This window comes from Haemaphysalis longicornis, unplaced genomic scaffold, assembly GCF_048455015.1.
Source record: "Haemaphysalis longicornis isolate Haplotype H1 unplaced genomic scaffold, Haemaphysalis longicornis Haplotype H1 scaffold_8, whole genome shotgun sequence".
Lineage (NCBI taxonomy): Eukaryota > Metazoa > Arthropoda > Arachnida > Ixodida > Ixodidae > Haemaphysalis > Haemaphysalis longicornis.
This window is the reverse complement of record NW_027526445.1, coordinates 10,375,130-10,393,780: the sequence shown is the minus strand read 5'-3', so window position 1 is coordinate 10,393,780 and position 18,651 is coordinate 10,375,130. Positions and strand designations below refer to the sequence as shown.

Below are 18,651 nucleotides of genomic sequence, written 5' to 3'. Positions count from 1 at the left end.
GAAATCTCTGAGCTACCGTACTTATCCAATTCTAACGCGCCCCCGATTCTAACGCGCTCCCAATTTTCCTGGCAAAAAAAAACAAAAAAAAAACTTGCACCTCCATTTGTAACGCGCACGGAACATTATAACTCAGACAAACGAATGCGGGAGAAATGGGCGATTTATTTCCCAAAGTAATCTCGCTCATCTCGCTCCTCCGAAGCAAGGGGGTTTGCCAAGGCCAATTTTCTTGTCCCAGTGTTTTAACTGAGTAGAGCCAGATGGAGAATTGTCCGTCGCATCTGCGGACCCAATTTCTGAGGACCCCAAGGTCGGTAACCCGCTGGAGTCAACGATGGCCTGAGATGCTGGTCTGACGTTTTGGAAGAGGCGGGGTTGACAGTTGGGTCGAGTCCCTTAAGTTGAGTTAGGGCTGCTTTTAGAACTTTTTTTTCCAACGATAATGGACTCAAGCTTGTGATGGATTTTGTTAATTTCTGAGCATGAATCGGAATGTCTGCCGCGAGTGTATTGACTCTGGGGGACCATGTGTCTCTGAGTGTGTTTCCCGTTGGAGACCGTAGCTGCCCAGCTCACCTTGTTGTTTAGGTTGATTCTGTTGGCATGGATAATGCCGCCTGTCCTTGGTGGTTTTAGCCCTCAGTGCTCGACAGCCGACGACGCAACGTACAGCGCACACAATCCCAGCTCCGGGTGGAGTTGTCCTTGGTCGCCGGTCCACAGCTCTCATTCCCTTGGCTTTGCTGCAACCAAGGAAAGGAGCCCAAATGGTCACTCTCCCCAGATGAGGCCCTAAAGAATTTTTTACTGCGCCTTTCTATTGTCCTTCACCGATATTCACAATCTGCGCATAGAGTGTAAATCCCGAAGTGCTAGGACTTGATTTTAATGAAGTCTGTCGCATGCTTAAGGGAGCCATGAAGACAAAATACAAGTTGGGTTCATTGGAAAGACTGCTTAGTCCCGATAACAATGATATCAATTTTATCGCAATCTTCAAAAAAAAAAATAACGGAGATATTAAAGAAAACCTGTGAAGCCAATTTTCCGCAACTTTTCTGTGACGTCACGGAACCTTGTTTGTGCAATTGGCGGCCGCCTAACTGGCCTGTCGCGACGACACATGACTGGACGTCTGTAATGGGGCCTCTAGTTCCATTTTACCGCATCACTTGAATGCTAACTAGCAGTTAACGCACTGAAAATTATGTTTTACTGTTGGCCCGTATGACGTCATTCTTGCTCATAACACGTCACTGTGGCGCAAAATATAAAAGTTTTTAAATAATTCTTGCTTTTTTTCGTTAACAAAACATCTTTTGGGGCTGTAATGGAGCTGAGTGAGATACTGAATTCTAGTTCTTTCAAATTACACGAAGTTGTATTTCTCTTCATTGCTCCCTTAAGGTCCCAATCAGAGGTCAAGAAAAAAACGTTCAATGCATTACTGACCGCTAATCGCTAAAACGCTTCAACAAGGCCGAAGCCACATGTAGCCAAAGCAACAAGCACGAAATGAACATCGTACTGTTAAACTAGGCCGTACAGCCAGTGCCTTCTTGGCAGGAGGCACTTATTCATGTGGTAGCATGTAATGCCTTTCAGCTGCTGCTTGCATTAATCTAGAGTTTTGCTCCCGTGAGTACTCGCCATTGTTTTTCTCAACAGCTGCGTAGTTTAATTTGACCCAATGCAAGTGCAGTTAATAATACGCCTGCAGTGCACTGGCCTTGAATGCAGGATCACACATGCTTGGTGCATTGCTACCGTGGTATGCTGCACGTATCAACTCGACTCAACAATGTGTCACCTGACAACCTCCAAATGCACACCTGAAACACCTCCTTTAGTTCTTTCCAGGGTGCTCATTCTTCACAGTCCATCAACTGTTGGTATAGCCAGAAATACTTTTATGGGTAGGGGGTGTATGGAGGTATGGGGGAATGGAAGGAGCCTTGCCAAAACGAATGCTAGCACTTGCTTATGTGCAGCATAGTAAAATGTTCGGGGGAGGGGGTTCAAAACCCCTTCGCGCTGTACCTGGAGAATCCTATCGGCCATCTGGGAGGCCATCACTGATGTGTTGCTGGGGCATTCTTGGCTCGTTTCTCCACCATGTGGAGCACATGGTGGAGTTATTTGTGCACTTGACAGCACCTGGGGATTCACAAGGATTGTCCGCTGCTGATAATTGGCTGAGCTGTGGGGTTGACCTTTTTTCTGTGCAGCTTAGCAAAGGGGTCAGCCTCGCGTAGGATGTTTACTAGCACAGATGAGGGGCTGAAAGTTGGGACGGAAAGTGTAGTCAGGCAGTGGATGTTCACACGTATTTAAAGAATATGCCACCATATGGCTTATGTGAAGACTATGACATGCTTTTCATCACTATCAGAAGTGGGTTAGGTCCAGCCCCTTTAAGGGACAGTGGCACACCATCTTGCATTCGCGACAGACGCAAACACCCACACATCAAAACGTTCGACAAGTACTCCTGTAATGATGCCAGCATTTACGGAGGGGAAGGATAAAAAAATCTAAAATGAAGTTTGCCTTGGAGGTGCAGTGTCCCTTTGGCACTGCACATTTTTATACGTTTCAACACGAAAATGCATAATCAACATCAAAAAAAGTTGTACAACTCAAACTGAAAAGCAACACAGGATGAATAAACTTTAACTTCTTAACAGAAGCAAAAATAGTCCAGAAACATGCATACGCTACGCCAAGTTTTTTCTGCAGCCTTGTGTGCCTAGTGGTGGCTGGATGGCTTTTTGTTGACTTCGCCGGACTGGAGGAGTGGCTGTTGAGAGCCAGTGGTTGATCTCATGCTTCAGACCTGCAAGAGTGAGTAGTAACATGTGAACTTAAACATGCTGCGATGCACAGTCTTACAAGAGTCCCTTACACAGTCTTACATAGTCTTACAACCAGTGACCACATAAAGTTGAAAACGACTTGTGATTGCTTTGTAGAAGGTTTGTACGAACACTTTGATTGACTATGAGGTTTAACACACGACACTACACAGGCGATGAGGCACACCGTAGTGAGGGACTAAGGTTAATTTGACCACTTGGGAATCGTTTAACGTGTGCTAAAATCTCGAACATGGGCATTTCTGCTTTCGCCTCCATTAGAAAAGCGGCAACTGTGGCCAGTTGCCGCTTTTCCAATATGAAGTCTGCACTAGAAGGTATGCAGGCAACGTTTAACAAATACACATATGTGCAGACGCAAGGATGGTGAAAACAGAGCCTCCAAGCATATGAATGGTCTGCTTGCCGGTTGGGAAGGTTGGTGGCTTAAAAAAGAATGGTGCATAAAGTAACATGCTAGATACCATCTGTGCCCAAGGCATTAATTGCTTAAAAATCAACTCGCCATTCCATGTAATAAATGCATCTATGTAGTAAAAGCACAGAGGGGGAGGGAGGAATAACCGGGTGTTTTTAGGTGCACAGTAAAAATAGCGCAGTTAAAAGGAACGAGGCAAAGATGGAACTAGCGTTACTCCGCTTTGTTCACTAATTAAAACGCCCAATTTTTTTTCATTCCTCAAATTAAGGTACTTACGAAATCTGGGTCCTAGAAATTTTCTGCGTGAAGACTTGCGCATTGAATCAACACGGCACCAGCGGAACTGGTTGGTCACTGCAACAGCAGATTTTCTCTGGAATTGGAGTCTGAAGAAAATCTCAGTGATGTCAGTGATTGCCAGTGTCAGTGATTGCCGTAATTTAAATAAAAAACAAGAGCGCGCCTGTTTTTTATCCCTCGTACGAACAACCGACAAGGCATCCAGCGTGCGACCACGACTGGTGACTGCGAAGCTGATGGTGGCGCATTGCTGCCTGCCTACGTTTTCATTCCAATTTATTTGAAAACATGTTGGCACACGGGGGCGTGCACGAGTAGGTAGAGCGGTAAAAACGTTAGAGCCCACGTATGCGTGCGACTGCGTCGCGATAGACCAAGTCACGCGTATGCTCGCGGAAAAGCGATCGCCCGAAGGCATATGCAGAAAATGTTGCCGTACGGAAGCCAAATTCGAGGGATTTGTTCAAATGGCGCTTGCGATCCGTCAGCGCTCGGGTTACAGCACGGCTCGGGAAGCGGCCTCGCGTTCGCTACCATCGCTAAATCGGCGTACGCGTGAAACACGTCTCCAAAGAAATTATTCGGTTTTTGTGCTCAACCATGTATTAGAGGGAACTTACCCGAGAAAGTCGTGGATAACGTGCGGGTGCACTTGCGTGGGCATCCACGGCGGCAGCCAACTGCAGTGTCGGACTTTTGCGCGCCGTTCCGGCCGTTCGCTGCCGCGGTTTCATTCCCCGGTGATGCGAAGTTATTGATGGCAGGTAGAGCGCCACCATATATTGTGAATGCGATTAATAATATATCTCTTGACGCCACTACCGATAATTGGGTTGAAACGCGGCATACGATAAATGGAACACCGGTGTTTTTTTTTCGAGATGTGGGCGCACAGCGCATGCGCTAGCACAGTGGCCACAGACATGGCGGCTTTCAGTGTGGCCAAGCGAAGAAAATCTCCCGCTAAACTTTTGAATGAATACCGTCTATAACGCCTAGAGTCTTTTTTCAGAACATACCGATGCTTTTACTGCGTCGGGTATTACGACAGGTTTCTCGTTTTTGACTAGCGGCGTGGTTCGGAGACAGATTCCTGCAAAACGTTCATACCAGAACGACTACCCCCCGCACGCTGCGACGTACGGAAGGCGGCCATGGCTCTTCCCTGAATTTTTCTGCTCAGTTGTTGGGAGAATGTAAAAATTGTATGTGTTATGAAAGAAAAAAGTGATTTTATTTTTTTTTGTATTCCAAGATACACGCATAATCCACGCTGACTGATGCCACGTCAATCATTTTGTTATTCCTGTATTTGAACACATTAATTTATAATGTCACGTAAAGTGCGCTCACGTCACCTAGAAAGTGTGCTCGTTTAGCGAGAATTCAATCCTTGGAACTTGTTCTTCTTCCATTTTTTAAATTCTATTTCTAGCTCCTTTTCTGTTCTTTTTTCTTTGTTGGCGGTCCCGGCCGAGCCGGGACCGCCAAGAGCAGGCTACACTGTCCGTGAGCCGCACATCACATCAACCAGACGTCGTGTAAAAGATCCCATTCCCTAGGCCATTCAGCGGGGTGACGTGTTGTTACGTCACTCCCCTTTCTATAAATGCCGCGTCTGTTGGTAGAGAGCAGCGCCGCGAACTGGCAAACTGCGGAGGAACCTGTTGGGGACGTCCGGTGGAGAAGGAAATATAAGAGAGAACGGAAATTGTGAGATCAAAGCGCGAGGACAACCAAAGGAAGCCTGCAATCTTTCCTCCAGATAGTGCCGGACAGTTAATACTAATAGCCTTGTATTTACGAACATCTGGCGTCAGGCTTGACCAAAGGACAACACGTACGAACGACAAAGAAACGCGTGCGAAATCCTCTGACAAATGGATTCCGCGTCGCTATCGCTTTAAGCCTATTTTAAATGCGCATTGAACCGGATATTGCGGCGTTCACAAGAAGGACGATTGAAAGAACGGCCTTTATTTAGGGCCAACTTGGGCCCAAGAAAAGACGAGAGGCCAAAGTGGCCCTCACGTTGCGCAGTCCTGCGCAATTGGGTTCGAGTGATGTGTTGTCCCCTATTTCCATTCTAGTCCGCGTTTTCTGAGCGCACCCTCTCGTGGCCTGTTGCGCCTCAGAGCACTCGCGTAGCCCGCTGCCCGGTGTTGCATATGAGCTGGCGTCCCCGAGCCGAGCTCTAACGTATCCGTCATGCGGGAAGTAGCGTGGTGAAGCGAGCAGCCACCCAGTGTTGCTGCCTTGAAGAAGACCAAAAGTCGAAGGCAAATTTAACTTGTTTACTGCATCGCGAGAGATGAGCCGAAGTCAGACAAGATCAAAGCCCCGGCGGGCGAGGTTACACTGCAGGAGTCGAGCAGAGGGACAGCATTGATTTACTGCTCAAACAGGGATGTACTAAAGCGCTTGGTGGGGTGGGGGGGGGTATTTATACCCAAAGCGCGAACGGTCGAACAAGCGTACTGCTTCCATTCTGCACACGACACTAGCGGTACAGACACGCACAACGCTCTTTCGCGATTTCGTGAGCGGCCGGTAGTAGCGGCGCGCCCTGAGACCGTGAGAATCATCTACCACCGCCGAAATTTCAATTATTAAGAGAGAGAGAGGACAGACATCCGGACTTTCCGAGGCATGTAGCGGTGTGTTTGGGTCAATCGGCTGCAAGCGCGAGTCACCAATAGGGAGGCTAATTCTCTAAAGGCGCACGTAGTGGAGGATTCGCCACACAGCCGAGGAGTGCGGCATAAAGCTTTAAGCACTATGGCGGGACGATTCGTAACAGAGGCTAGACAGACAGCCTGCAGGAGGCTAAATGGGCGCGTGCTCATACGATTCCCACTTCGCAGGGTTCAAGTGTCCATATGACATCCTAGTGGTGATTCCCTTACGCAGTAAAATTTGGAATCAGTGTCACCGTGCCTGTAGCCATCAGATGGGTTGGCACAAGCAATATTGCAACTTTTCAGGGCAAATTGGAACTGTTTTATGCATAATATTTATAATAGCCAGAGGCTACCAATGAAAACCGGCCGAAGGGTGCTCCTTCCTACCAAGGTTCTAAGAACAAAAATGAGTACTCGGGAATTCGGCAACTGCCAATAATGCACACAATCAAAGTACCATAACACACGTTCCCAAAACTAGAATACCCGAAACTATAACGTGAACCCTGAATAAGGAAATATTTGCGCAGGATCGATACCAGCAAAGAACGCTAGTTAGAAAAACAGGGTAAAAAAAGGAGTTGTGGTGAGTGTGCCGTGAGCTTACCTTTGCCTTGCCCATGGCGCATGAAAGTTTATACGGTATTATACCGCCGCCTCGGCGTGACGAGATTGTTTTTGAAGGTAGCGGTGATGCCAATTGTGCAACTGCAGAGCTCGCACCGCATGGCGCCCCAACAGAGCCGTGAGCGCGGCTGATGATATGTGGCTTTTACGTACTGTCGCCGCTGTTGTCAGCGTGTTCGGTTAAAATGAGGTTGGCTGCAAAATGGTTTTGGGAATGAAAAATTACTTTTTTCTGGTCAGAAATTCTAGCAAAGGGAGTTTTGAAGATCCAGAGCAGCTATTCAAGTGTCCTTCTGTACAATGCGTGAACGACACATACGCACTAACCTTTATTCCTTTCCCGGTGTCCATGGAAGTTATCGCGCAGATTCTGCATTAATAAACGAGCCTGTGATGAGGAAGAACTGCCAACGTGGTAATATGACTGGGAAGAAGCAGTCTATAGAGACGGAGCTCGAAATCTGTCCTCGTTATAAGCATCCAGCAAAGGACAAATATGAAGAAGCCTAGTGGAGGTAAGAATTATGTACGGAAGTATTCAATGTTCGGTTAAACGTGTTCTACATTTTAAAGCGCAGCTTTAGTGCCCTGACTGATGTCGTCGTATGCCAATTCGCCCTACGGGAAGGTAAACTTTCTCTGACAATGATGATGAATGATCGTGGCTTAAGAGAAAAAAACCATGCTCATCGCTTCATTTTGACATGGTTGAACCTGTCTAGAAACAACAACCGAAGCATCCGTCACAAAGAAGAATGACGTTGCTCTGCGGGCCCGAAGGCTGCTAGTCACAATACACTCTGTGCAGCTTCCCATTTTGACGATTAGGGCTTTAGGCCTCACTTCACATTTTCGGGTCTAACACCGCAAACCGGCACCCACTAAAAAAATGGCCGCGTATCTGCTCCTTTCGTTGCAACTGTCGACAAAAGATGATAGTATTTATCGACTTTTGCCCCGTAAATGCATCACTTAGCTTTCCCGCTCACCTCTGATGCTGTTCCTCTTCTGTCCCATTCCTTTCCAGGTAGAAACGTCAAAGGTTTGCCTAAATCATTTTAAATTTACCGCGTTCCACCGCTCCAGTCCGGGTGTCTCGATGCCAACGCTGCCGTGCGGCGAAGAAGAGCGCGAATCGATGCGCCGTACTTCAACGCTTATAGAACCGCGTTTCCCTACTCCGCATGCGTTGCAAACAGAACGTTGAACCTATATAGTGGAACCCTTCGTAACTGTTGCCGGTTGATTCCTTAAAACGCCGCAAGAAGATACTGTGGCGCGGGCGACCGCCGGCGACGGCGGAGTGGTTCTTTTTCTGCAGTTTATGAAGTATTTATTTGCAAAAATCAAGCATGTATGACTTCTTATAAAGGAACACTGCAAATATCACTTCTGTATTACTTTGTTGTCTTATATTTGCGTAATGTCTTGTTCTTCTTCAACAATGTTGATAAGTACACACATTACACCGCCTTAGACGGGCAGATTTACCTCCGACTATATAAGACTATTGCGGAGGCATTGTTTTACTTTGGCCTACTGACTGAATGGAGTCACAGACAGACAAACAGGCAGACAAACACGCATAAGACAGAACAAAATGCCTGGGTTTAAGTAGCCCAAGAGAAACAATCGTCTTTAAAACTGCTCAATAAACGCCAAGCAGCAGGTACCAAATCGCACTGGGCACACCTGCGAGTTATTGTGGGTATTCTAGAAAAGTGATGCGTACCTCCAGAAGTAGCACATACTCGCAGTGTGAGATGGGCCATCTAAACAATCCATCACGAGAAAGCTTTGCGTTCCACCACTCTCGTCGTTAGTCGAAGGGGTGCAGGCGCTGTGCACTTTATCCGGCCACAGTTTTGGAACTACTTTTTGCGCAATCACTATATTTTTGTTTAGTTCTTACTCAGGTACTGGTCCAGTGGTATTTTCTTGCTACTTCTTTGAGTAATGGTGTTCCTTGAGTTTGGTTTCGCCTGGTTCATCTTTGATGTATATGTATTGCCAAACACGGTTCATAGCCATTCCGTCCCGTGCAACGCTCACTGAAGGATGACAGGCGTCGCTTCCATTCACGGCGAACGCGGCGTTCCTCTTCGCCGGGACAAAGACGACTCACGTAGCCCAAGGCGACCCAGCGGCACATGCGTGGGAGGCAGCGGTGCTGGTTGGCTGCCTATCAGCTTCCTACCCGACGTAGCCGCCACCGATAGTTCAGTAGAACGACTGAAAACGGGGCCTTGTGCGCAGCGCCGAAAGCGGGCCCCGCAAATAAAGAGATGCGCTTCAAGGGGTGTGTCGCAGAGAATGTGTCTGCGGTCAAAAGGTGAACTTGCGCATCAGGGGTGAAACGGGCAGATGAAAGTAGTGAAGCTTTTCTGTAAAGCCCCTTTTGCATATAGCACGTACCAGTGAATTCCGTTGGGTAGTATAAATCGCTGACAATTACGTCATCACCTGGAGTGCGATAGTTTCACAACGTGCTTCTGGTAGGTACGTGGTACTACTTACTGCCCGTTCAGAGCGCCTAATGGCGTGTAGCCGCTACCCAATAAACAGTCCAAATGTTTGCACTCGCCTATTGCAACACGCCGTAGTGCAGAAGAAGGACGAATATAGTGGCCCCCGCTGACCAACCTTCCGAATACATTTACACTCGTGGTTATACCGGTCAAACCGGCTCACCACACGGTACCATCATCAGCGCTGACTTCGTGATCGCTGGTGCTATCGGTTACAGAACTGGCACTCATCCAAGGGGATTCGCCGTCGAACCTGTCAGACGAAAGAACGAAGGAGTATATCTACCGGACAGATGCGATTATCAGCATAGAGCTTGAAAGGAGCGCATGGTTGCCAGTTGTGTGTTCCGACGGCTTCGCTCTGCCATCGTAAAGCACCCTGCGGCCTGCTCTTGGGAATAAACGCGCCCTACACTATTAATACGGGAGCACATGCCCAGGTGGGGGGAGGAAGAGTTGTTAAATGCTTCGTTATAACCATAGAGTTCCTCGGTATTAACGACTGGTTAAGTAACCATTTATTGATTCACAATATCAAAACTTGTGTCTTGGGCAATACACCCGTACTGCAATACAATCAGGGCAGCACATGTCCGCGGGGGGGAGGAGTTGTTTAATGCGTTGTTATGGCGACTAGTTACGTGAATTTTTTATTCCCTATTTCGACTCTTGCCACATCGGCAATAAACCCGTACTACAATACCAACAGGGTTGGACATGCCCAGGCGGTGGGAGTTGTTGAATGCTTTATTTTAATGACTAGTTAAGTAACTTTATTTATATATCCACAACCTAAATCCGTTCTATGACCAAATCGAACGAATAAATTCGTCACTTCAAGAATCCTGGTTATCATTCCAAACCAGCTACAACTCCTACAGGAGGTCTCTGCACATTACTTTTTGGAGGCATAAACCGATAAATATTGAAAAATCAATTACAATCAGGTAAAAAATTTCTTCACAGGGTCCCGTCACCATCCGCCACCAAGCAGCATCCGCCACCACCACTGTGATGCCATCACAGGGGTTTTAGTGAAGTTGCAGGGTCACCCATGAGGACACAAATGGTCAAGAGAAACGCGTATTACACTGGGAACTGGTATAAGAGTTCTCAAGAAGCACTGATAGCGGAATTAGTTTCCCCGTTTCTACAATCGAAATGTCAGAATTATCTCGAAGCTTAGTTATTTTACATTAAAACAGCGATGCGTCGCGAGTGAGAAACTATGGGATAAAGGTGAACACACATTGGTGAAAAAAAAACTATGTAGGATCGCTCGCACTTGCAGCAGTATATCTGGTGACGTAAGTGTCGGCAGTGAACAGAGAAAATGGCTCAGTCTTACAGTTTGAGACATAGTTATCAAGAGCGAAAACAAGGATTATGTGCCCAGTGTTTCAATTGGTTGGCGGGGGTGGGGGTTGTATAGGTATAGGTTACGCTGTGAAACAGTAAAATGACCTTATGGGAAAATTCTTATGTTTTAGGCCCATTCATATATCAGACTGGTCATGTCCCTTTGCTTATCGGTGTCTACAAAATAAATTCACAGTTGGTCCTGTTAGGATTGTGCACGCCCTACTATGATCTCACGTTCTGAGAAGTTTTGCACAATACCCTTATAAGAAAGCTACCTCGAACAAGCCGCAACGTGCCTGGGAACGGCCGTGTCACGGGCGCCTTGCTGTCGGCGTGATTCAAACTTCGGCTTCTGCAGACGCGGCGTGTTGAGAACTGACCAGGTGAGGCAGCGCTGCAGCATAGATGTCCTCTCTGCCCACTCTCAGACACAAAGAGTGCCGCTATGGCCGGCCCCTCAGGAACTCTGGAATGAGTGTTGTCACTGTCGGTACTATTTTCACGCCGGGTGCAAAAAGCAGGACAACTTCTTTGACCTTTAGCTTTCGGCCCCGAGCGCAGAACCGCATTTGTTTTGAAGTAGAGAATCAATGCTGTCACTGGCTCGAGTCCTGTACTGTAACCGCACCCGGAATGGTATTGTTCTTTTATTGCTTCGGCTCATCTCTCGCCATGCAGTAATCCCGTCAACTTTTCCTTCGTCTTCTTCTCGTCATCACGAAAGCAGCAACCTTTGCTGCTCTACCTCTACCACGACGCCACCTCGCATGACGGAGGCGACGGAGCCCGGATCGGGGACGCCTTCCTGTATGCAACAAATGGTAGGCAGCGGTGAGATGGCAACTTCCTAACAGTGCTGAAAAAAACATGAACGCGCGATTGTGAGTGGGCTAGTAAAATTACGTCCGTTACGGGTAACTACATATCTATTACACCCGTTGTTACACTGGAACACCCACAAGCATTGGTGGGTACTGCCGCAGAATAAAAATATTATGGGCCTGAACTATTGTGCACGATTTCGCCGAGGGCTTGTATGAAATTTTTCTTGAAGGCAGAACAACGGCCTCTGCGCTGATCCTCCAGGGTACATGCTGCTCCGTGGTTCATCGACACAGCGCCAGCCGGAACCCAGATCAAGTAGCCTTAATTCGAGCTTGCCTGCATCGTTTCTGAGCAGCCGGAACGTCCTTGCATTTGAATAAGTACACACAGTATTGAATACTTTATAAACCTTTGCCTTCTCAGTGGCATTTTTTTTCTAGCACCGGTAATGCGTTCACGTATGTCATTAGGGTAAACTGACTCAGAGAACAATAAAACAGAGGCGCATGTTGCTACTTTATGCTCACGCGAGTGGTACTGCTGAAAAATAAATTGCGTGAGTATTGCCGCGTCTCGGGTAAGACATGCAGTCCGGCTTGCTCCGCTGATATGTCTGGATGCTTCAGTTCAGGGGTGGGGTGGGGCGACAGTATTCATCATCAAATTGAAATAAGGAGAACTACAACATAACGCTCGACGCATATCAACCAGCTCTGGCATCACGAGCTCGACGACGATGGTGGTCAAAGTTCATTCGTGCGTTTGCACAAGCAGGCGTCTTTCTGAGATTCCAGGAAAAACTCGCAGCCCAGTTTACGCATCATCGTGGCGAAAAGCTGCGTCGTATACTCGTACCAGTCCCTGGCAGCTGCCTTGGTGTGGCAGACGCGTTTCAGGCACTCGTGGAAATCGGCAACGCAGCGGACCTTGTCCGCGAGACAGGTATCATAGCAGACGTCGACCTCGTTCAGCACGCCTTGATGTCCGGGTGAGGAAGTGCCGACATGGTGAGGTGAACCTAGTTCGTGCCACAGCGTTGGCCGCACGCCTATGGGAGGTTCCAGGCCTCGGCTTCAGGGGACCCGGGCAGCTTTACCAGAACTCCGCGTTCATGGACGTGTTGAGACCCTGCGCATCGGTCAGAAGGAACGTGGACCATATGGACACTATAAGGATGCCGTAGGAGAACAGCACAACTTTGCGAAAGGTGGGCATTAGGTCTGCTTTGTCCTTTACTTTTCCGCGTCTTCTACTTCGTCTTCGCGAGGTTGCGACTACGGAAAGCAAACGAAATCAATTACTGAATACTGAGCAGGTAGTTGTGTCTCGTTTTTTGAGGCACAGTTAGAGAGATACATTCTACAGGGGACTTACGTCTGTAGAAGTGGTTGGAAAACACAGGCCGGGCGATACCTACTAACGAATTCTTTTCTGCTACAATGCAATTTTGTCCCTATTATTCGCTCTTGTATCTTTGTTTATTTTTGCGAATGACTTCGACCAACTCCTTTTTCGCCGTCTTTGGGCTTCTTTCTTCGAATCATTTTTGTCACCTTACGGTGCGTATTACGTTAACCAACCACACTCATCACCTTTCCTAGAATCGAGGGCCTCTGCGGGTGCTGTGCACCTGTTCTACGAATGTTCCATCACTTTGAGGTGTCACGCGGAACATATTGTCGTGCAACTTTTTGCATTTAAAGTTCACAGTTTTTTTAATGTTGCGAAGCGGGAACATTATCACCCAAAACGGCTGCCGTTTTCGGTCAGTACCTCATGTAGGTATTGGCCGCAGGGAAAGGAACAACAACATCTTTTGTTTTATTGTGGATACAGCTGAGATATCCCAGTGGTTGCACACTGCGGTGGTACTGTTAGACCGAGGTTCCAATCAGATCAAAACACACACGTTTTTTAAGTGCGAATGCACTTCTTAAGCGAGCCTGAATCGTCCGCCGCCGTAGTCTGCATAGCAACAGCTGCGGGTGCGCGCGCTCCTCGTCTTCCCTAGCAACGGGGGGAGATGGGTGCGCGCTGCCTGGCCGCTGACATGGCACATACCCACGTGGGGGATTGGCCAGGAATCGGGCGTGAGAAGGGCTAATGCACCCGCTTAAAGGAGTACTGACCCGAAATTTCAAAGCTGAGATCCGCTCTAGCAATCAAGTACAACGACAACACAAATAGGTGTCTGTGAATAAATGCATCTTTCTTTCTTTGTAGTTGTGTGTGTGTGTGTGTGATCTCTCTTTCGCGAACATTACCGAATCGCGCGAATTCAACTCGTGCATTCGCACTTTCACATTCTTCCCCTCGGGGAAATGCGGGGAATTTTTTTCTTACTGGTGAAAGCTTGGCAGATTTTTAAAAGCAGAGCCGTTTTAAGGTTTTGGTTTCGCCGTTCATATACAGAAAACCAAAAAATACCAAGGGCACTTGGGCGTGCCTCTCGTAACGAGCGCCGAGCGCCGTCCAGGCTTGCGCGCCGGCTTGCGCCACGTGAGGGTCTCGTAAAATGAAAAACTGTCGAGTGCACGAGACAATCGGCAATTGAGCAAACAGCGTCGCCGACAAAAGTACAAAACAACTGCCGTGTGCTTCTGACGTCACTCACTCTCATTGCTAGGGTCAACTACCTACGCTCATAAAACAGGAGTCGCCGTGGCGTCGGTGGCGGCAGACGTCTCTCCGACTCTGTGCCGCGCACATTGGGGATGGGGCGACAAAATACGGGCGACTTGCGCGCGTTGTATAGCTAACACTTTGGATTCGTTATACTCTTACTGACCTTGATGTTGCCTCTGTACTGGACGAACGCCACGCTTAGCATACATGTCGGTCGAAGTATTTGACCAAAGAATATATTTATACACGCCGTGTGGCTTTCAACGATAACGACTTTTCTATGATGATACAACTTAACAGGTGCAGTTTAGGTCGCGTTTGAAGCAACCCCTCTTTTGTGTAACCTTTAAATGGGCACTATAAAAGGTGATTAAGTGATTTTTTAAACTATAGTATTCCTCGTACTAGTTAAACCCGAAACTTTTGGATTGTTCCTCAGCACACCGCTATGCATCGGTCTGTCCCCACCTTCAGCCAGCAGGCCGAAAGATGATAGAATTCGGAAACAAGAAGTTTATGTAGCCAAACCTTCTTAACCCACACAATTCCGTACCACACTGCACACTTTTCGATATTTTTTGGGCGAAAAGAAAAAAATTAGGTATGTTTATTGGAAAACATCAATACACAACTGGAACTGGGCAGTAATAATTCTTTCAACTGAAAATAGATATGCGCTCGATATTTGCTATAGCGGACAAAACATACGCGTTCAAAACAATATCTTTACCCAACAATAAAAAAAACAGCTCGCCGCAGAGCCTAGCCATCCTGGCGGCATTCCGATTATACAACTAATGAAAGTTTCCAATGGGTGGTGGGAGAGCAGTAGAACAAAAAGAAGTGACTGTAAGAAACGGAAAATAACCCCGGTGTTTATTCAGGCCAAAGCGAGGTGGTCGGCGAAGGGCGTGAGAGTTGGCGCATATACACTGGAGAGGCAGTTACAGGGCGTGGTTTGCGGAGGACTGTAGTTTTTTGACGACATTTGCAGTAAGGTGAGCATATTCACAGTCAAACCGTTTTCCCCTATGAGGTTACATACCTAGCACGCATGTTGTTCCGTAGAGCCAAGTTTCAGGAATAAATTCCCTACGAAACGAAGAAAGAGGAGAAAAAAAAGCTGTTCCGCGTACTCATTTTTTAAAGTTTCTCTATCACCACAGCCTCCAGTAGTTCTCGCTTCCACTTGGACGCGCCGTCACCGGCCCAACACCTTTCAAATCCGGGGGGCAATTCTAATAACCCATTTTTAAAACCGCGCACCTGCCTGTGTCATTGTTGGAACGCATACAGTGTTTGTGGATTCGACCATCACTGCACCGCCATGATTGACGGCCATACACACTTCTGCCACACAAACTTATCGAATACACGACAGTAAATGCGAATTCTGTGAACTTTGTATGGTGCTGCTTGTTGCGGGAACCTGTCCCAGGCTCGGTGTTGTCAACACGAGCGTTAAGGGCATCGAATTTACTGGTAGCAGAAAATATCGAACGTACATCATGCTTCTATACAACTATGTTCAAGTTAGCAAAAGAACGGTTGTCCAAAGACATTGTTGTCCAAGAACACCAAGTTGAACAAAACCGGCGCGCGAAGGGAAGTAATCACGTGCGCCCTGTACAATGGCTCGTAGAAGATTTTCCCATGCAACTCATGAAGCTCAAGCGTCTTATACATTAAAATCACCTTGCTGCAGTATGGAAAATCATCAAAGCGAAACTAAACGTGATTAACGTCGTCTACCCCTACCCCTGTTGGCTACCCCTGTGCGCAACAAGAAACTCCTCATTCATCAACTGCATAATATTGTTACTTTCATATTGCACAGTTTGCGGATTAGTACTTTAAAGTTCCCATTGTACTGTTTTCAGGACGCGTCGGAAGTGTTGCGAGTTATGCGGCTCCGCTTCACGAACAAATATTTTGTTACCTGGGCTATCGGGATAAGTAGCGCACAGTAAGCCTTTGCAGTTATGTGCTATCATCCGCCTTGGGCATGAAGTTGAGAGCACGAAAACTCAGCCCTAATAACATGCCGAGCGATTTGAAGACCGTTCTGCTTCAGCTGTGGGAAACGGTTAATGACATTATACGGCAAATTTCTACGTTTTGCTTAACATCAATCCGTTTGCATATCCCTGTCGACGCCCTCCTTCTGCGGGCAAAGCGTGAACGCACAGGTTGGAGCTCTATACCACTTACACGGGAAAATAGGGGCCAATACAGGATAAGATTATGGTTGGCAATAAAATTGTAGCAATAAAATTATTCAAACCGCTATGTTTGCCACATTGTCTAACTTTGGGGAGTATCATGACATTAAAAAATTTTGGGACAGGTATTGTTTAATAAATATCTCTCTGCATGTGAGGCATTATTAGTATTCAACTTTATGTAACTTCTAGTACCTGCGCAAAACGCAAAAACCCAGAGTAAGCACTGGCCAACACACGTCGACAGGTATGTGATGCAGTTTGGGCGTGTATGTCGCCGATCGCTCGGGCTGAACGTAATGTCGCTGAACGTTAGGTGGTAGAGCGTAATACATGCCTGCAAGGGTTTTTTGCAAACTCCTAATGTAAAATGTTTTCGTTTTATGCCAGTGGTAAGATTACGCCAGAGCAGCTCAATACCATTGGGCGGTATTTTTCATTGCTTATACGGAGGTTTTAAAGATTCGTACTGGTCCTAAAGCAAGCAGAATATTACATACTGAAAGGGAGACACATTCTCTCCAAGGGGCATAGGCCGATGCTTTCCTCCCTATTTCTGTTTCGAGGGTCTCAACAATTGCAATACCGTGGGCATAGCACTTGGATATAGTTTCATTACTAAGAACATGCCATAATAAAACAGGTAATAAACCTGCTGAGGTGTAGTAACCCAGCGCTTACCCTATAATTCTCCTTCACTCCGGGAGCGCACATAAGCAAAGGGTTACATACTCTGAGAGGAGCTCATACCCGTAGAGCCCACGTTGTTGCCAACACCGCACTTCGAGTAGTTTCATTGCTTCCGACCAGACACAACAATAACGAACTGGCAATCCCTTCACACCTTGGACTAGCCCTCATTTTTCCTGCTATAAACAATATCCAGGATTAATAAAGCACAAACCGTCTTGCACTAACGCGAACACGTTTACACGCGCCACAGTAGTCCACATGCCCAATACAAAATGTAGCAAGCGGCCACTACACCTATCAAAACGCTCCACGTAAAATATGGAAGCAAAAAGAGAGGCAGAACTCAGTCGTCCGACCGCAAGGCTCCATGAAATGTATTCGTCGTGATAGGTTACATCTGTGTGATTTCGTGGCGTCTTACTTTGCAATTCTAAAAGCTGCGGAGGATGGCATGCTGGAGCGTGGTCATTCATTAGCGGCCACATTATGCTTGCTTCAACGGCCATACGTGAAGACTACTTTCCATGTACTGGCCGTTCGTCACAGTTGGCCTTCCACTCAGCAGACAAAGCGTTTTATGCTCTCGTTCCTATCCAAGCGAAATCAACACCTCGAGGGTAAGCTTCGCTTGTAAGGAGTGAAATTTATGCTTTTTCTGAGTAGTACAACTTTACCTTCTCCGAGTACAACGTTATAGCTACCCAATTGGAGAAAGCATATCAGATTTGCTATAATATTTTGAAATGCCAAATTACTTGTTAGGGAGTTCTGCAGGTTGTAAGAAAATGGGGTGATATTGAAGATTGTATTTGGTTGTGGTTTAGTGAGCTACCTAAAAACTTGCCATGGCATAAAAGCAGAAGCTTGTGACAGTGAGCCAGAAAATTTCCTACTTTAACTTCTGACACTTTTTTCGAATCACATTCACTCAGATATGCGTGAAGAATGTTTGCCGTATCGACTTAGCAACACGGTTTAAGGCAAGGCTCTTTCAGTGCTCTGTTACAGGCCCCGGTGGCTAAAATATATTTGAGAAAGGAAAATGGCCCCCGGTAGCCCAATTAAGTGCGGGCGCTCAGTACGAATGACACATTTCCAGCCATTCGCCACGCGTACCTGCTTCTTAAGCGACTCACAGGCAGAGTCACGGGCAGCGTGTTCTTCCGTTTTTCACCTGACACCGAACGGGCCACGCCGGCCTGGGGGCTTTTATTGTTGTGGCATTTTTAAACTACTTCAATCGGCAAGGCTTCCCCTACCTTCACTCAAAAGGATTATTCTGGATCTTTGAAAAAATGAATAAACAAACACATAACAAGTGTTCAAGTTTATATTACCGTAAAGTGAAATAACTTATGTGAATTTGCTTTTCACAAAATCTCGTCTACACCACATTTACCGTAAAAAAATATGAATTTGTTGGGCTTGCACTTGCAATAAAAATGCCAGCTCACGTGCATAAAACATTGTGTGGATTGATCGAAATGA

At 46.9% G+C, this 18,651-nt stretch overlaps 1 pseudogene; it reads right to left on the bottom strand.

Moving 5' to 3' along the window:
• The window catches only part of LOC144149776 (uncharacterized), a 32,323-nt pseudogene extending 19,485 nt beyond the window's left edge, over positions 1-12,838 (bottom strand).
• Between the last annotated feature and the right edge of the window lie 5,813 nt (positions 12,839-18,651).